Genomic DNA, 19,579 nt, shown 5'->3' with positions numbered 1-19,579 from the left:
TTTGCTGCAGAAAAAACTGCTATGGTAAAACCACACGTGGTACTGGTTCTCTCTTTATTTTTTTTATTGCCCGTTCAAAAGCAGATAGGCTGCATTCTGGTAGAGAGTCTTTTCCGGATGGGTTGCAAACATTTTCCCATCGCCTTTAACTTTTTAAAGTTAAAAGATAGCGGGGAAAGGGATCATGTGCACACCCAAAGCAGAGACACCTGTTTAGAGGTTGAAGCTCCAGGATGATTGTAACCTGTGGATTTTAGGCCCCCACAAAGTCACACGCAAGACACGCATGTTGCTGAAGGTTAGTTGTAAACTGGCAGCTGTTTGGTCTCCCGCTCAGGGATCACTTCTCTGAAGCTTGGGGACCAGAACCTGACTAGGAGGATGACTGGAAGCCTGCTCTTCCAACCCTGCGAGGTAGGACCAGCTCCACTATTATCACACGCTTCCAGCTACACTTTTTTCTCCCTCGTTTCCCTTCGGTTTAAGGGAAGAGAAGAGGGTCTGCCAACGTCTTTCAAGGCAGAAGAGCGTTTTTTGGGCGGAGTGGGGTTTTTGGCACTCAGGGAATGGTCAGGTGGCCAAGAAGTGTGTGCAAATATCCTGCCAATCACCGCACTGCGACCCGCCCGGATTTCCACCCTTCCGCTGCATCCCACAGGAAGCTACGCTCTCGGCTGGCTCAGAAGTGTCTTCCTCCAGCGACGTTCCCATCGTTACCGAGGGGATATCCTGCCTGTGAAGAAACGGAGCGTTTCTGCTTTCCAGAGAAGGAAGGAAAAAGGGCATCGTGTGGTGGCTGGCACGGGGCCCTCTCCTGGCTTCCTCCCTTGGTCCTGGGGCCCAGGGTGAGCACCAGAGATACTCGTTCCACAGCAGAGGAGGAAAACGCAGCGAAGCCTGGAGGCTGTGCCCCGTGCCCTTCCTTGGCGAGCTGGGTTCCCTGGTTGGGTTTGGTGGCTGGGTTGGGCACCTCTGAGATGGCCCGGCTTCAGGCCCCGTGCCAAGCTGCACGTCGGTTTGTGAGGGGTTGGCTTAGCACGCCGCGTGACCCTGGCCTGGCAAGTTGATGTGCCAGGAGCCCCATCGATGAGAAAAGAAAATGTTCTTTCAGTTTCACTGCGAGTCAGTAGGCTGGGCACGCTTGCCGGTTGTCCTGAAAGCTGGGAAGGATTCAATGTTGGGCATTAAACAGCAGCTGGATAACAACTGTTGGAGATCTCTAAGAGCTGCACCGAGGGCTCTTTCGGGGGCTGCCGCCACTGGGTCTTGAGTGGCGCGGCTCAGCTGCGGGCCACTCACGGCCTGATAGGGGTGCCTGCGTCCAGCCGCAGCACGGCCAAGCCGCTGCCCTGGACCCCCGACCTTCCGTGCCGGGCTGGTCCGTTCTACCACTGCGGCTGGTCCCGGGCACGTGCGGCTCCTGCTTCTCGAACATACCAATCTGACGTCACACGTGCTTAGTGTGGTGCCCCCGGGGCTCCCCACATGCTAGCCGTGGGCACTGAGGGGGTTGGCAGGGGGTTGGCCATCCGAGCCTCCTGGGCGGGATCCGGTTCCATCGGATTGTGGATTTGGGGGCTGGAGACGCTCCTGCCTTGTGTGGTCACAGGGCAGCTGCGTTCGCCCATCATCCTGAGCCACGGTTCCTTTTGAACGTGGCTCGGGTGAGCCCAGCTGTTCTGGCTCATTGGGCACACAGTAAGCCACGCTACCGTATTGTGACAAATTCCGACACGTGAATCCAGTTGTTGGCCCCCCAAGTCGTGAATTAGTTGGTGCTGGTTTGTTGGATTAACTGCAGTTGGCTATGTGGGCACATCATGCTGCACCATAAGCAAGGGGTCCAGACCCAACGGTGTGCCTGCGCAGCAAACTGCCCTCTCGCGCTTCACGTGATTTCTGAACTCCGTGTACTTGTGCCGCAGCTGCAGATGGCCCTGCTGTCCTTTCGGTGATACAAACACACAACGGTGCGCGCTGTGCGACATCTGCAGCCGTCGGCTGGCACGTGGTTTGCCTCCTCGCCCCCTGCGCGCCTGGATCCCGCCGGCCTGCAGGGCCCTCTTTCGGGGCTCCCACCCCATACCGCGCGTGGGCATTGTAGGTGGTGGGGCCCGGGGGGGGGCATTTTTTGGCCTTGGATGCCTGAATGCCAGTGGAGCAATTTTCGCACCCAGATGATTCCACGCTCTTAACGGTGATGCACTCCTGTCGTCTGACAGTTGGCAGCTTCTCTGGGAGCACTGAGCCCATGCTCTTCCTGCCATGGCAAGCCTGTGCAGCGGGCGTCTGAAGGGACGCCCCTCCCCTGCAGGCACGGGCCCGGCCGTTGCTGGGCGTCACGGCTTCAGTTTTTTGCCCGGGCGGAGGGCGGTGCTCCTGGCCCGGTCTCCCTGGAAGGAGGCCGTCCCCTTGGGTCGATCAGCTCCGTGGGCGAAGCTGGCGCAGTGCCGCCTAGCACGAGATGGGCCGTCCTGTGCTGCGCGTGCCGAGTGCAGCTGGGGCGCCTTGCCGGCCATCGTTTAGGGCTTGGGGTGTTGGGCAGACGGTGCTTCGGTCTGGGCTCTTGCTGAACTGAGCTGTTACTGGTTTAATGGTGGTTTATTGAATTCCAGGACTTCTGTGGTGAATTGTGTAGAGGTCCTGATAGTCGGCGTGATAGATGAGAAAGTACTAGCAATTCTCTCGGTACACCCTGCCCCGTCAAGCACAAACCAGGCTTTGCAGGTGATGAAACCAAACAATCTGGGTTCAGTTCCTCACTAAGCCTTGAGCCACATGATGGCTCAGCACCGTTCACGAGCCCAGTCAGCTAATGATTGTCATTATGGTTAGTTGTTCTCCCAGGTCCCATGGGGGTCCTCCTCTTTTGCATCCCCACAACACCAGCCCTGTGAGGTAGGTTGGGCTGAAAAAAAGGCAGTGTCCCGAGGTCACCCCAGGAGTCCTTATGGCTGAGGGTGAACTTGAACCCAAACCTCCTCAGCCTAAATCCAGCTTCTGTACTACTTAGTGCCGTGTGAATGTGACCTCTATGCCATGTAAGCCATGAATTATGGCTTAGCATGATGCATAAACCTACTCACTTTTGTTCACTAATAAGGTTCTTACCTCACAGCAAGCAAAAGTGTTTACTGGTTTGCAGCTTAGCGTGTTGGGCCAGCCAGTCTCTGTGGCTTGGGAACCATGGTTCTCGGGTCTTGGCTCAGCGTGTTTATTTTGCAAATCCTGGCTTGATGTACTGGTCTAGGTGGACCAGCATTCCCTTTTAGCACGTTGTATCCTCTCTTGGGCTGCGTCAGGAGCCCCGGAGCGGAAACTTTGGGAGCGCCGTGGCCCCGGGAAGATACCCGGAAAACGAAAGGAGTGAAAAGAGGGTTGGAGCTGAAAACGCGGCCTTTTGCCTAGGAAGCGTCTTGCTGCAGCAGAGCCAAAATATTTTTCTGTTGTCTTTGTCGACATGTGTTGTTTTGTTGCAGGACCTGGTTTTCCGTGTTTGAAAGAACATTGTGTTTTGTGTGGTGGGGTTGTGTGTTTTGCTTTAAGAGGATCAGATTTTGCTTCCTTGGAAAGTGATAATGTGATAAACAACAGGGGGAGGCAGATCCCTCCCTGGCCAGAATGACTGGGAAACAATTTGGGGGCTCACCTTAAACAGCTTGGCTCAGCTTAAAAGAAAATCCCTAAAATGAAACTGCAGAAATCAAAGAGCCAAAATGCCTCTGCTCGCTTTAAGATACAGATATTTGCAGAACACGTTAAGAGGTCTCTGGGAAAGAAAGCATGGGGGTCCTGGGTTAGTCAGATCACCTAGGCTGGGTCCCCTCAGATAGAGCGCAGTGACTGAGTTTGCCCCGTACGTGCTACTTCAGTGCGATCTGTGAATTTAGCCAAAATTTTGAGGGCCAGGGACCTGCCCTTCAGGATAAGCAAAGGCGTAAGCAGAAACATGTGCCTTTGGGTCCGGGGAAGGATGTCTGGACAGAAGAGGAGTCTTGGGGCTGCGTTGGGTGAGCACCCCCCAACTGGGTTCACTCATCATCTGAATCCACAGTGGACTCTGTGCATGGCGTGAACCTGCCTGGTTTGTCAGGGTGACGGCTTAGTGCTGTGCCACACAGCCAACTTTAGTTTATCTAACTGCATGGCTGAGCAAACCATAGCTTAGTGTGGGGCCTCCACCCTGTCCAACTCCTGCAGGAACGGGGCTGGAGGAGGAAGTCTTCAGTGGGGCTGGACAGCTCACGCGCATGGGTGCGTAAGGCTGTGCATGCTTGGAAAAGGATCTGGAGTGGCCGGAGCTTGGCCTAAAGAAAGACGCGGCTGCTTTAAAGAGCAGACATGCCTGCCTCCCGATCCTTTTCGGTGCCCAGGCCTGGGTAACCGTACATGCCTGCTAGAATGTGTTTCAAGTACCCCAGCCAGGAGTGCAGGTTGAGTGATTTGGCGGTCACGGTTTGCGGAACCTGCAGAGCCATTAACCTTTATTTCCAGATTGCGGTGACTGCGTTCACACAGCTAAATTTTGTCGTTATGGCTTTCCCAGCCGTGGAGTGTTGCTCCCCGTGCAAATGCGTTCAGAGACTCCGTAAGGTCTGGAGCAGCTCCTCTGACTCGGAAGGAGGCTGTGGAACGAATTGCAACAGACTCGTGGGAATATTTGGGGGCAATCTAGATATTTTGAAAATTCCCTGCTACTTTAGCCAGTTAATTGCCCCGATTATTTGCTTTCAGCTGTAATTACTACCCGCTTTACTGTTTATGTTCCCAATTCAAAGAATGAAGCATTGGGGGCAATTGAGCACTTTAATCTAAGATTTGGCTGCCAGCATCGGTTACTACCTGCGGCTTCAAACAGACCACACCTGAATTAGTGCAGTTTGCAGGGCCCTTTGAAGATGGGGAACTCAATTGTTCTTCAAGAATGAGAGGGCAACTCTCACATTTAGGTTGGGGGGGAGGAATTTTTGCCTATTTGTGTTTTCCTTTTCACCAGCTTTGTTCCTGGCCTGGTCAGAGGACCATCAGCGGGCGAGGACAGCGGCTCGGCCCCAGTTTCTGTCTGCCGAACCAACAGAGTGGCCTCGTTTGCAGAATCAAACTCAGGTTTCGGGGTGGATGCGTGCCCGGATCCAGCTCTTTCATGCGCAGAATAGTTTGTGCACACACTGCAGCATTAAATTGGTGTGGTTTGGCAGGCGGTAGGGTGGTGGGGCAATTAGCGAGAAGACTGCTATTATGGCTTGTTTGGAAACTGGCTTGTGGAATGAGCTTCCTGGGTTTCTCCTGGACCGATCTTGTGTTCTGGTCCCTGAGCATCCTGGCATCCTTTAAGTCGTGAGAAGGTTTCTGGCAGAGGCTGCCGAGGAGTCGCTTCATGTGAGATGGGTGGCCGTATACATTTGACAAATAAACAAACATAAATAAAGGGCTTATTCTGAGGGAGGAAGAATGGGTGCTGATGTTAGAAAGGGGGCGGCCAGGGTGTTCCCCCATGGGCCTTATAGGGGTCCCGGGAGCCTGGCCTGGCATCTTGCTCAGGCTGCTGGCGCTGCAGCTGGGCACATCTGGGAGACTGGAAACGCCAGAAGAGGGATTAATCCCAGGAGCACGAACAGCCCTCGCCTGAAGAGTCATCGGCTGCTGGGCGGCCTCGTAATAAACAGCCAAGAGGACATTTAATTTGCTCTCAAGTGGGGCAGGAGAAAATGTTGGGGCGGGGTGCCCTTGGTGCCAGGCGTCTCTTTGGATGCTCAGGAGTAACCCTGAACGTGGCCCAGGCAGCTTCCGTCGCCTGAGCCTCTGCAGCGGGCTCGGGTCCCTTCCAGCAAGCCTTTGTGGGAAACTCTTGCGACAGTCGTCTGAACGAGCGGGAAGGCGGCAGCCGGCGGAGGCCCCGCGGCATGTCTTGTAGCCAGGCGGCACTGCGGCGGGCCCCGGCCTTCCCAGACCCAGGTGGCCATGGGCCACCTTTGCTGACCAGCTCTCGGGCCCCCCGTCGCATTTGCTCCATCGCCCCTCCTTGCATCGCCTTTTCCGTACCACCCGCTTCTGCATCTTTGATCGTTTAGCCGCCGATACGGTCTTCGGGGCAATGTTTTTCCCCAGCAGTGCCTGGCTTCGTGCTGCGGCTCACGAAAGCCAATAAAATGGGTCGGCCGGAAGAGATGGCACCAGCTTCCTCCTGATTCTCTGCCACCCTGGACTAAGCCATCTCTCCTCCTCCTGGAGGGAAAGCTTTCCCGTGCTCCAGTTACGGAGTGGGACGAATGGAGGAATTCTGCTTTGGCTCTGGATGGCCAAAATGTTATTTTTACGCTATCGCTGCTTTCTTACTGCTGTCGCTGTTGCTGCCGCTACGATGACTGTATCGCTGTTACTGTTTTGTTGCTATTCTTAATATTATTCCTAGACGGTTGCCGTTTTCCTCCTACTTTTGGGGCAGCGTGACAGAAAAGAAAACGTCGGGACTGGCCGTGGGGAGGGCCGTCTTGACGCTGGCATCCCGTGCCCCAGAGTGCGCTTGGCGCTCTGGTGTAACGACTTAGCTAACAAGATATTTTGAAGGGGTAAACACAGCCTGTTAATTAAATTTGCAGGCAATGATTAAATTGGAAGCAGTTGTAAATACGGGAAGGAGAACTTAAGCACTGGGAGGTCAACCTTGCGCGGCATTCGTCGGAGCTGCGAGGAAACGTTGGGGCTGGCGGCCGGAAGGACGCCCCCTTCTTCCTTCTCTGGCCCCCGTAATTGGTCGGTCTTTCACCTCCCCCAGATATGCTCAGGGGTTGTTTGTGGTGGGCCTGCAAATTCCTCCTTTGCCTAGAGTAGCTCACTGGGGGATTGTGGGAACTGTAGTCTAAGTGCATTAACGCTCCCACTTTGCCCAAGAGTCTTAGACAGGATTTAGCTGGGCTCCTAGGACAGACCTTGATCTCAGCTTCTTTTTGCTTCTAACAATTTAATTTATAGGCCAGCTTGCATTTGCTTTTTAGTAGTGATATCATTACCTCGAAAAACCACTCTGCAGTCATGTCGTCCGAGAAAGAACACACCTGTATATAAAAATATAAACAGTTAATAGCACCTTTTGTTCCAATCTAAAACTGCTCCTCCCCGTTTTCCCTTCTTTGATCCACTTCCTTTTTTTTTTTTTTGAAGCGCAATAGAAAACTTGCACGCCAGGGTATAATTAAAAGGGTGTGTGTTCTATCTTTAAACAGAGGAAGGACTTTCAGGAAGCATTTATGTCTTTGGAGGAGACACCCCACGAAAAGAGAGAGAAATTTGTAAGGGTGTATGGAAAAGGTACCACCCAGTGATTTATTTCCCAAGCACTAGTGGGAGTCCTGAACCAAAATCACCAACATTAATTTGAAAAAGAAATAGAGAGAGGGGCATAGAAAAAAGAGATTGTAATTTTTAAATTTTAGTTTCAATCCGTGGCTAAATTTGACAAACTTTCTCATAAAAACCCTCCACCCCCTCCTGAGAAGAGCACTTCATACGTCTGGCAGGGGTGAGGCTGCTGCGAAGGTACCGCTCAGCCACGGTGGGTACCTTTTGGGTGCCCAAATTCATTTTTTTTTTCCAGGCAGGGTCCGCGAATGGCAGAGGGGGAAGTGACTCACGTATGTGGGTCAGGCTAGGTTTTGCGGGGCCTAAAGTCGGTTGGATTCCTGGCTCCGCACAGCAGGGGGCTGTGCCCCTCGCTTTGCCCATTCGGTCTTAGGAGGAGCAGAGAAACGGGTCGGGATGCTTGGGGTGCGAGACCAGGAAACGCCCCTTCCTGCCCACTTCAGCCCCTCGGCCAGGACCCTCCTGCCTGGGAGACCACCGACGTTGGGGCAGCAACGGTGCCCGAGTTGAGTTGGGGAGGATGCCGTCTGGGGCGGCTCTCCATTGTCTCGCCAGCCAGGCTTAAGCGAGTGGGATCACTGGGGAGGGTGGCGTCCCGCGGGTCATGGAAACTTCCAAGGAGAAAGTAGACGTCCTTGATCCGTCGCCAGGAGCAAGGAAGCCAGGCCGGCGTCCTTTGTGCATCAGGACGCGGCCAGCCCGCGGGGGCCATGGAGAGCTTCCTGGTGCGGCTGCCTCGTAGTTCCTGCCAGCGGCTTTAGAGCCCTGAGAAGTTTGGTGACGGTGGGGGAAGCGAAAAAGGAAACAGGAAACTTCGTTGGGTCTGGCGTTCTTCACCTGCTTTTCCTGGACGTCCCTACCTGATCTTCAAGATCACCCCCAAAGGCCTCCCTCCGTGCCCCGTGCTGAATGAAATCAAGTGGGAAATACCAGCCAGGAAGCCTTGTTGGCTGCCAACCCGGGCATCTTCCAGAGGTGGACCAGCTCAGCCGCTGCTGCGGATTCTGGGATCTAAACTGCGCACATCTGGAGGTGCTGCTCAGGTTGGAGAAGGGGGCAGTCAAGGCCCCGGGGAGGGGTCCTGCTGATCTAGACCACCATCGGTTATCGGCTTAATCTTCACCTGTTCAGACGGGTAGAGCGCCACGTGCAATCCTTAGGTTTAAGTGAGAAGAAGACAAACGCAGATTCTTTGGTGGAAGAACGTGAGGAGATTTGCTAGATGGCTCTCTGTCCGTTGAACGTCGACCAAGGGGGTTGTGCACCCCAGCAGTGCTCCGCTCTCCATCGGGTGGAGAGCTCTCTTTCGAGGAGGAGGAGGAGGAGGAGGAGGAGGAGGAATAATAGTAGTAATAGTAATAGTAATAGTAATGCTGAAGAAGCAGTGGACCACTTAGCTGCTGCAGGAAGATCCACAGACTGACTACAAACAACGGCGTGACCAAGTAGCAATGCTGGTGCCTTGGAACATCTGCAAGGAATACCATTTGCCCGCAAGCAAGAAAGAACTGGAAGGACCACAAAACAAAGTAATGGAAAAGGAAGAAGCGAAAGTGCCCTGGGACTTTGGAATTCCAACAGACCAGCACCTGCCACACAACACCCCGGACTTAACAATTGTTGATCAGAAAAACAAAAAGTCTGGATGGTGGACATTGCAACACCTGGAGACAGCAGAATAGAAGGGAAAGAACTGGAGAAAATCACAAAATATAAAGACCTGCAAGCAGAAGTAGAACGACTGTGGCAAAAGAAAGCAAAGAGAGTCCCAATAGGAATAGGCGCCTTGGGTGCAGTCCCAAAACGTCTGGAGCACCCCTTGAAGACTGTCGGCATTGACAAAGTCGCCATCGGTCCATTGCAAAAGGCGGCTTTACTTGGAACAGCTCACATCCTGCGGTGATACCTTTAACACCATCAGACAGCAACATCTGCCTACCCTGGGAAGGACTCAGTAGGTGGATAAAAAGGCCAAATCCAGTCTAAGCATCTGGCTGACCAACCATAATAATTCTTCAGCCTCGCTGACATGAAGTATCCCTAACTCTGGAGTCCCCAGCCGAGCAAGACACGCCTGCAGTTGGTGGAGAGCCACACCTGTGAGGCAGAGGGAGCTCAGTGCAGCCAGGAGAACCCCTTGCTTTCCAGTGTGGAAGCCGCCAGGCTGAGTTTCGGCCAGTTCCTCTTTCTTAGCTCAGCTCAAGTTCTCGGGGATATTGTGATGTGTAAAAATGGGTGCGCGCAACCTTGAGATCCTGGGGAAGGGCACGATACAAATCTAAAAGTGTCTCTTTGGGCCTGGCCGGACGTGTATTAAACTCAGCCATGAATAAAATACCTGCAGGTATAACTGGGGAGCCTCTAAGGTCAAGGCAGGAGATCCCTTTTCGGATGGTATTTCGAGGGGGCGAAATAGAAGCCTGGAGTCTCATCAGTGCCTCTGTTTTTGGCTCCTCAGAATACGTCCTGGGCCGGGAAGACAGCCGCCTTGATCGGGGAGGAGGCCACCGTTTGCCCCCAGGCCACAAAGGTGGCCCCGCAGCCTGTGCCGTCGCCATTAGCTCTTGGTTGCAGCCGGGAGCGATGGCCTGTTCATTCATTAGGCTCGAATAACTGTTTCATTTGCCTCCTTCAGCCGGCCGTGGTGCCAAGGGATTAATCATGCTGCGTGGAAGCTCAAATCTGCTCTGCCCTTTTGGGATCCACTGGCTGGAAGCTGGGAATAAGCATTACGTTTGCAAGTAGCCCAGTTCTGCAGCCCCCTCTCCAGCGTTCCTTCGGTCTCTTCTCCTCACTCCTGTCCTGCGTCTAAAGCCGCCTTCAGATTGCTCAGGTTCCCCTGTCCATTTATGAGTTTTCCTAGAATATACAGAGCTTGCATGGACGCCTGGCCACGGTTAACCCCCAAGCAAAAAATGATCTTGATGCATTTGTTAGTCCTGACTCTATTCGTTCAGGCACGTGATGCTTGGCGTCTCATGCGTCTGCGTGTCACCGAAACAAAGCGTAGGGTAGTCTACAGCGGTCCTTCCAGAGATGACTTTTTTGTGGTGTTTTACCAAATGTGCAAATAGTTAAGCAAATGACAGATGCTTTGCTCCGATTCTGGAATCTGTTTGATTTTTCTCCCAAGTCACACCAGAATCCAAGAAAAGAGGCATCCCGGACTGAGTGAACCAGGGAGAAAAGGAGAATTGTTCACACTGACCTGGCAGTCCGCTGAATTTAATGTGTTCCCACTGTCCATCTCGCTTTGTCGGCCAAGCAGTGGACGTGGTCCGAGGCTGTAGAATATCGTCAAGCTGCACCCCCTGTGGAGGGGGGCCGTTTCTCCCCCAGGCAGGGGCTGGGCCAGGCCTTTTCATCTGGAAAGTGACCATAGCCTCAGACATGCAGCATGAAATTGTGCAAAGGTTTATTGCACGTTTAATCCCCAAGAAGGGGTGGGGGAGAGTCACGGTGCAGGTTCCGCCCAGGGAGAAGATCATTTTGTGGCCCCGAGAAGCAATTTCCTTGCGCTCAGTAAGCGTCTTTGTGGCACGCCATCGGCCATCCGTGGCCAAATCGGTCCATTCCCAGTTTCACCTGTCCAGCGAGCCTTTTGGTGAATGTTTCTCAGCCATGTTTTTCTTTTAAAGGAAAGCATGAAGGCTTGCATTTAAACTCTCTGCTTCTCATCCTCGTTTTTCCTGTAGTGCCCATTTTTGAATTATCCCCTAGAAATACTGCACCTTTCTGTTTTCCAGCTAAGAACTGCATCAGGAAAGCCGGTCATCTGAGAGAGAGCCAGGGATGACCTGTGTTTTAGGCGGGCAGTGAAACTAGGCTGGCTTGCTTAAAAGGCGGGTGCAGACAAGAGCTCTGGCAGAATGCTGGACAAAATAGGGCTCGGGACGTACCTAACGGGGGTGTGGTCACAAAATATTCACGGCTGTCCCAGCGCGTAGCCATCCAAGGCTGTGAGATCAAGCTGATACCCATTTCTGACAAGGGAAGAATGCTGGGCGGCTGCCCGCTTTCCCAGTGATGCGGAGAGATCACGTTTGCTGCGTGCCAAAGTTGAGCCAGCTGTAAATCTTGGCCGTTGCGATGGACCGGCAGCCAGGACCGTCCCTTGAAAGAGCCCCCCGAAGGTTGGCTGGCCTGGATAGGAGCCCTCTTGACCTGCAAGATAAGGGTGGAGAATGTTTGTTCTCTGCAAAGGACAGTGTTTTAAAAATGTACCGGAGCAGTGCTTCTCGACCTCAGCAAGTTTAAGATATGTGGACGTCAGCTCCCAGCACGCTGGCTGGGGAATTCTGGGAGTTGGAGTCCACCCATAGTAAGGTTGCCGAGGTTGAGAAACACTGTACTAAAGGACGCTTTTCTGTCGCTGAAAAAAACCCCTGCCTGTTTGGGTTTCTGAGTATCTGCACCTGGGAACAGAATAGGCAGGGGATGAAAAACAGGATCTGTTCATTGGTAACATGTCAGAAAGGGAGTTAACTCAGATATATCAAATTTCTTATTATTTCCTAGTAGTCGAGGCCGAATGAAGTCTTTATTGTGGCATAGGGTATAAGAGGTTTTTTCCCATTGTGATTTCCTTGATTTTTGTGGTAGAAATGGCAACCGTCTTAAGCTCTTAAGGGGAGGTTGTGGCTGTTGTTGTTACGGAGCGTGTTAGAAAGGTAGGTCAGATAAATTGCTTGCTGGCTTGCTGGCTTTCTTCTCAATTTGTGAAGCCACCCATCTCAGCAAGTGACTCCTCTGAGTCGTCGGTGTCTTTGGAATAGGTCTGTGAAGCTTTCTCGGCCGAGGCGCAGGACGTTTTTGCCGCGGCCGGGGACGTGCTGTTCGTTGGACCTCCCAGCTCAGCTTCCAGCCTCACGGTGGTTTCCCGTTGAAGCCCCGGCCAGGTCCAAGACTGTGGACCGTTTGGAAGGTCAGGTCAAGGTTGGCTGGCCTCCTGTGGTGATGTAAAGATGTCTAGGCAAAGCACGAACCTTCGTAAGAGTGGTCTTTAGGAAACGTACCGGGTTTTCCCAACTTATTTTTCATTCTGTAGGGTGCCTGGCCCATATCTTACATTTTTCCAGGCCATACAGAATTACTTCTCCTTTCTGATTCCCTTTCCAGTTTTCTGGAGTTCTCTCCTTTGGGGTTTGTGGCCTCCCCTTAAGGTCTGAGGGTGGTTGGGCCGGGTTGAAGAGACTTTCAGGGCTAAGGTTACCACCCTGCCTTTGAAGGCGTCCCGTGCTTTGAAGGGTCCTTTGGTCTAATTCTGAAGTTTTCCTTTTAATGTGCATGTGTGCGTGCGTGCCTGCACACTAAGTCCTGTTTCGTGATAAAATAAGCTCAAATAAAGGAAGCCAGGGGCCATATGCTTTTATTTTTAGCTCACCCCAAAATCTGAGTTCTCTGAACAGATTGCAAAGTTATTTCAAGCTGTTTATTTATTTATTTGCTGGCTTGTTTATCACATTTGCAAGGCTGTCCGACTCCATAACCACTCTGGGCGGCCTGTCCTAATAAAAACAAATGAAGAACAGCAAAAAGGCAGTAAACATATAAATAAACAAACAAACAAACAAAGCCAGCATCTTGTCAACCACGCAGATTTCGCACAAGGGGCCCATCACTCCTCGAACCCAAGGCCTTGGGGAAGAACCAGGTTTTATGGCCTGTTTGTGCAAGGGGCTGTGTGAACCTTTGTGGGGATGCTGGCACCGCAACGAAGAAGGCTCAGTTTAGATAACGCTGTTGATGGGCCCCAAATGTGCCAACTCTGTTGGCTCGAACAGCACAGGCAGACCCCACAGAGGGTCCCTCAGGTAGACAGCTCCTTGCTATGAAGTCAGGTGAAGGTGACGGTCAAGGGGAGGGGAGAATCTTCCTGCCCTACTGATTGGGGTTCAGGCAAATGGGCTGCAGCTATAATTGGTGGACCATCCTTCAGTTCTGAGCACTAAACATCCAGAGGATCCAGAGGGGCCAGCCGAGAGCCGCGAGGACAATCAGAGGACAGAGACCAAGGTTTTAGTGAAGGAGATCAAGAGGGCTGGGAAGGTTTAGCCTTGAGGAGGGAAGGAAGACGGAGATGGGATCCCATTCTTGGAATCCCTGAAGGGGCATCGCCCAGCAGAAGGCCATGACCGCATGTCCTGCCATCCCGGGGTACAGGATGTGAAATAAGGGGTTTCGATTTGGGGGGGGTTCCAACTGAATGTTAGCGATCCTTCCTAACCATAAGAGCAGTTTGACCCCAGTGATGCAGAAGGGCGACCGGCTTGCCTCCATGGATGTTTTGATTAGGCAGAAACTGGATGGTCTAGCAGGAATGCTTCAGTTTGGATTCCTGATCTAAGCAGGGCTTGAACACAAAGCCCCACGTGGCTACATCTGTGGTACTGTGTGTTGGGAAGCCCCGACCCCTTCTTTGGCCCCCCCATCATCACCTGAGCGAAGACTCCGTGGGTTGCTCTATCCAGCCTTCATACCTTCATCTGAAGGCTTCAGGTTGCGGCTCAGACCTGGTGGAGAAGCTCTCACATCGGTTCAGCCCCACGGGCCCATCTCAAGTCTTGAAAATGAGGCAAGCCCCTTTCACTAGGCTACACAGCCTTGGGGGATGCACCCTTCCTCTTCCTTGGGGACGGCCTCTTGCGGATCCTTGGGAAGAAACAGGAGCTGATCCACGTCTCGTTGGCTTCTGTAGCAGCCTCACCCCGCTCTGCTTTCCTTCTTTCGAAATGGAGGAGCAATCCTGAAGCGCAAGGACCTGCTGCCAGGGATTAGTTCAGGCCTGGGACAAGAAGAAGTCTTCTTGGTAGCCCCCCAGGCAAGGAGAAGGGAGGTTGTGCCAAGCTGAGGGGGGGACTTGGGAAGGCCACTTGGGTAGAGGAAGGCAGAGGCAGGAGGAAGCAATGGGGTGTTGGAGAGCGACTAATTTGGTGTTTCCTTTCCTCTTTCCAAGGAAGGGGCAGAAGAGAGAGAGGAGGGGCTGAGTGAGAAACTGGGGAGAAGCAGCGACGGGCAGGCAGAGAGGAGGGGGTGGCCCCGGGGGAAGTCTTCGATGGCGGACCAGGACTCCCCACAGTTCTCCTGCTTCCAGAGTCTTCCTTGTCATGGGGGTGGCAGGGCTGCTCTCCCCGCAAAAGGAGTGCGCGCCACCCAGTTTGGCGTCCTGCTGGGGATATACGGGGGGTCTCCAGCCGCCTCCTTTGCAAACAGGCAGAGGGCTCCGGTTGGCCTTGCTGCTTTCAGAACCACACATTTGCCCCCTTCCCTGGCACGTAGTCATGTAGTGAACGAGGCTCGCTTGCCAGTGTAATTATGGAAAAGCCTCGCGGTTCAGCTGAGTGGCAGTAAATACCAGCTGCATGGTGCCCACGTTTGGTGCTTTAAAAGAAAATGTGCCCCTGTTTTCTGGATCGAAAGAGGGGACCTCGGGGCTCAGCTTCTTCCTGAGATTTGATTGATTGATTGATTGATTTTCCAAATTTGTCACCGCCCATCTCACTGCAGAGCAACTCTGGGCCATTGAGACGGATCTGAGGCATTGGGTGGGAGCTCAATTGGGTGGGAGCTCCTCTTTGCCTCTGGCCTCCCTCCCTGCTTCTGCAAGAGCCCCCCACCCTGCTTCTGTGCGAAGTGCCAGAACACGCATCAGTGTTTGATCTTAGGTCCCCTCTTTTCTGACAGGAGAGGAATGTCCATCTCGGGGGCACCCAGCATCTTCGTGAACCTCACGTTGGTGGCTTGGAAGAAGAATCCTTGAAGGTGGTTGAACGTTCGTGGCCTCCTGTTGGGCACAGAGGGTTGGCAGGAGGGTGGCGATGCTGCTGGGCCCAGACAGGGAGACAGACAGGCTCATATCCACATCCGGAGGTCAGCCAAGGAGGAGGGGAACCCTGACCGGGGGCTGGTCTCCCCCTTCGGATGCTGAGACCGGGAGGTGCAAGGAGGCCCTTTCTTCGCCTGATCTTCCAGTCCCACAGTGGCCTCCATTCTGGGAATTGGGGTATGGCTGGAGGGGCTCTTCGGATGACAGCCCAGCCTCGATCCCCCCTCGCTGCCCCACCTGATCCCTGGCTGGGGACAGCGAGAGAGCAGGCCCACCCCTTCCTTCTGTAACCGCGGCCTAACCCTAACTAAGCCAGAATCAGATCCCGGTCTTCTTTACGTGCTTCTCCAGCGGCAACAGAGCTGAGCAGCACCCACCACCCCCGGCTGGCCACCCTTGTAGGACAGAGGCTCCCCTTGTCCAGCGGGGTGTGTGTGTGTGTGTGTGTGAGTCCCGCCATCCTGATCAGCGTCCCGTTGAGGTCCTCCAGCGATCTTTGCCTGGCATCGCCCTCCTGGCTCCCCCCACCCTGGAGCCTGTGACAGTTCTCAAAGGTCCGTGCCCATGACTTGTTCCCTGGTCCTTCCATGCTCCGGGGCGGCTGCGTTCAGGGGTGGCAGGTCGTCTGGTGGCTTCCAGAAGGAGCCTGGGGGGACCTTTCCCCACCGCCCAGTTTTACTTGGAAGCTGATACCTTTTCCTAAAATGAAAGGCTGATGCCTTCGGACAAAATCGAGTTGGAAAAGGCGGTGCTGATTCTGGTTTCAGGAAGCGAGTTAGTAGTTAGCGTGCGCCCCAGCTGGTGGCAGAGTCTTCCTAGCGTCATCCTCTGGATTCGGGGATGCTCCATTTGGCCTGAGCCAGGAAAGCCACCCCAGGCATCTTTATGGGGCTCCGGGTTATTCTCCCTAAAAATCCGACCAACCAGCGGGGTTGCGTGCGTCTTTTCCACCTGCACCCCCATTGCCAAGGCTACCCGGGTCGGGAATCCAGCCCGGATGTCCCAAGACGTGCAACTGGCATACGGTCCAGGTCTCATCCCTTAGCCTTTCTTCCTCTCTTAGCTCAGGCAGCCAGATAATTCGGGAGGGTCAGGCACGCGCTTCTTCCCCGGGCAGCGATGGGTGTCTGCAGATGGTCGGCTCGCTTGGAGCGAAAGGGAGGCATCCCCCAGCCGCCGCTGCCGAGACGGGCATCTCAGCCTTGGCACGGTGGGCGTGCGCCGCAGCTCTGGGCCGCCACAGCTAAACAAAGCAGAAGCTTACAAGCAAAACAGTCCCGGTGTGATGATTTGGGCAAAGAAATGGACTATCTGCATTCATTAAAGGAAAACAAAGGAGCCAGGCTTCCCGGGCTCCCAGCTGCCAAGATTTGCCCCATGGGTGTACGTGGCGCTGCCGTAATCTCTAATCAAGGATCCGGGGAGGGATCCGTGGCGCTTCCAAGCGCTCTTTGCCACAGCTGTTTCCCAGCGTGCCAGTTCTAAATGACCGGTCCTGATTCCCAAGGAGGAACGCCGGAGCGGTCTGGTTCGCCAACAGCCGTTCCCTGCAAAACCCGCACGGCCTTCGGTTGATCAACCCGTCCAGGTTCTGGCTTCGTGGCTGAGGGAGGGCCTGAGGGGCGAGCCCAACCCGTTTGAACTGTGGCTGATGGGTTACCGCCACCTTCCCCCGCCCCCGGACGGGTGGCCTTCGGTCCCTAGAGGTCCTTAGCCGTGTGGTCGTTTGGGGTGGGTGGGAGGCACGTGACCCCTCGCACAAGCCAGCCCATTCCGGCTGGTTCGTGGAGGCCACGGAGGGACGCTCCGGCAGAAGCCACGACGATGCCGGGTGTGTCGTGAGGTCATCGCCTGGTCGGCGTCTTTGTGCAGCGAGGCCCTGGTGCCGGAAACGGGATTGTTCACTCCGCTGTGTGGCTGATTCCTCTTCCCCGTCAACCGGCTTCTCTCTCCTCTTCCCCAGGGGAACCGTGAAAGATCCAGGGAGGAAGTTACCTTTCTCTGTCTTGCTCTGCAGATACATGGGGGGAGACCCAGGGAAGGCCCCCACCCCACCCCACCCCGCTGCACTGCTTCCCTCTCGAGCGTCCACACCGCCTGTCCTTCAGAGCAAATGAAGGAGCCCCAAAGAGCGTGCACGTCATGCGCGCTGCTGAGTGCCTGCGGAGGGAACGACGATCGGCTGCTGGACCTCCTCTAGCAGCATCAATCTCTCCGTCGCGTGCTCGGGGGTCAGAGGGCGACCCTCTCCCCAACCTCGCCTGGGCCCACCGACCTTGGAAACGTGGGGGCTCTGAGTTTGTGCAGTTGGACCAGAAGGTCATAGAGGGAGTTAAGCCATGGCTTGCTTGGACCCTGTTCCATTAAACTAGCATCGAATCCTGGTTCACTCTTTCAGGAGGGAGATGAACCCATTTAAGCTCCGGGTCTTTGGGGGACCGAGGTTTGTTTCACGTGGGCATTTAGGTCAGCCTTCTCAAACCCGGCCTCCTTTTAATGGGGGGGGGGGGAACCTGTTTGGGAAGGTGGTGCTATGCCAACAGACAGTCTGGAACGCTAACCTAGGCTGGGCAAGGAGGCGGTTTTGCTTGGAGTCCTTGCCCAAAATGTCTGCCACCATGTTCACGTGGTGAGTGCTGAACATTGCCTTTACCGGATGACAAACAGGTGCATCTGTGTTTCCCCCCCACCCCCCAAAGAGGCTCTGGGTGCTTTTATTTTCCAGGCGTGCCCAAGGCAGGGGTTGTGGGCACGCTGGTGCCCCTGGGTGCCCCCTCATCCATCACCAGCTTCCCCTGCGTAGACGAGCCCAAGGAAGCCTCCGTGGGGCGTGTGCCTGTGCGTGTCTGCGTCTGTGTGTGTCGCGCTCCGTCCCGGCTTGGAAAGTTAACAGGCGGCCTTTCCAGCCGCCCCCCGGCTTGGAGGGCGTCCCCTGCCTTGGAGGGCGTCCCCCGCCAGCCGTGCCGTTCCTCTACGCCGTGCCGGGCTTCCCAGCTGCTCAGGGACGCCGCCCCGGCAGGTGACCAATGAGCGGGCCATCAGCACATCGTCCTCATGCCCCGGAGGGAGTGAAGGACCCCTCTCCTGTCCCCTTTCCGCCGCCCGCATTGTCGCTCGATGCCGTTCCCGAACAGATGGCCGCATTGTCTGCCCTCCTTATCGCCGGCCCCTCAAGGGCGAAGCTGCGAGACCGCGATGGAGCGACGAGGTTTGCCTTCCCTTCTCCCTCTGTTCCGACGGGCCCTTCGCCTCGCTGCCGGGCGGCCAGTCCTGGAAGCTTTTGTGTGGGGCTTGAGGCAGCGGGCGGGCGGGCGGGCACAGAAACGCGGCCAAGACGCGGGGGGCTGATAAAGCAGACCTCCGTGCGGTCCAGATGGCTTGACGGAAGCCAAGGGTGGTGACGGAGGAGAATCCCAGGGCGATTTTCTTAAAACGTAGCGGGGCCGGTGTGCCTGTGCGTGAATTCCTCGTGCCGGATCCCACTGCAGGAGACGCAGCTGGGCCTGAGGCTTTCCTCGCGAGCCTCGCTTGCCCTGAAGGAACGTCGGGCTCCTAGTTGTGAATTTAACGGGTCTCTCCTTTCGCGTTGTCTGCTGCGTTTTTTTCCTCGCGTGGGTCGCCCCTGCTTCCATCTGGTGCCTGGGCGATTCCCTGTTCAAGCCTCCTCCGTTGGCTTTGGTGCCAGCTTCAAAAACTCCAGCTCCTTTTGAATTTCGGAATTTTGCAAAACGGGGTCTGTTTTCTGAAGTGGAACTGATGCATTCCGGTGTCCCCCTTACTTTGCCAGGGTTCCCAGCCTTCTAATTTCTGAATTTTGTGCAGAACGTGGAGGTGCATTTATTCTTTGTCTCAACTCTTCCGTATTCCAATAGTTTCTCCTTCCTCTGTACTGCGTGCGTTTGATAAAACCCTGCTAAAATCAAGAGTGGATGCGGGTTGTACACGTTGTTGCATCCCTCCTCCTCCTCCTCCTCCTCGCACTGTTTACCGGAGCTGAAAACCACGGGTGCAGGATGCCCTCACAGATTCAATCCGAATGCAGCCGTAGAATACAATCCCATCGAGATGACCTGTTTCGCAGCGTTTTATCAACAATTTGGGCACCCTAGCCAGGGAAGAAGCAGATGAGGTGAGAATACTGAAAACCACCCATTGCAGAATTACTTTAGAGGGTGTCCTGATTAGCAGGAATTCAGGGCAGAGCGAAACTGGACTGGTGCTGGAGGAAGTTTGTTCTCAGCTGAGCTTCAGCATTAGTTTCAGGTCTTTCTCGCTATCGCACGCTGTCCGCTTACATCTGCTCCGTAGTGGGAACACTTTGCCTTCTCCGCTTGAGGAAACGCTTGTGACTTCAGGGTCCGAAAAGGGCTGCGCGTTCCCTTCCTCTCACGATCT

General features: G+C 54.6%; 1 protein-coding gene across 3 annotated transcripts in view; it reads left to right on the top strand.

Moving 5' to 3' along the window:
- Positions 1–19,579, top strand: part of KAZN (kazrin, periplakin interacting protein) — an 80,891-nt gene that overhangs the window by 2,986 nt on the left and 58,326 nt on the right. The window contains exon 1 of one of the 3 annotated variants that reach the window (XM_088147659.1): positions 828–845. The exons of the other annotated variants lie outside the window; for them this stretch is intronic. The gene's annotated coding sequence lies outside the window, so the exon portion shown is untranslated. Of the gene's footprint in view, positions 1–827; positions 846–19,579 lie in introns of those variants that run through there. 3 annotated transcript variants of the gene reach the window in all.

Source organism: Python bivittatus, unplaced genomic scaffold (genome assembly GCF_059951505.1).
Source record: "Python bivittatus isolate LINGU-HERP-01145 unplaced genomic scaffold, Pbiv_v1 ctg000510_np1212, whole genome shotgun sequence".
In the NCBI taxonomy this organism is placed as follows: domain Eukaryota; kingdom Metazoa; phylum Chordata; class Lepidosauria; order Squamata; family Pythonidae; genus Python; species Python bivittatus.
The sequence above is the reverse complement of the archived record's forward strand: the minus strand, read 5'-3'. Positions and strand labels throughout refer to the sequence as shown.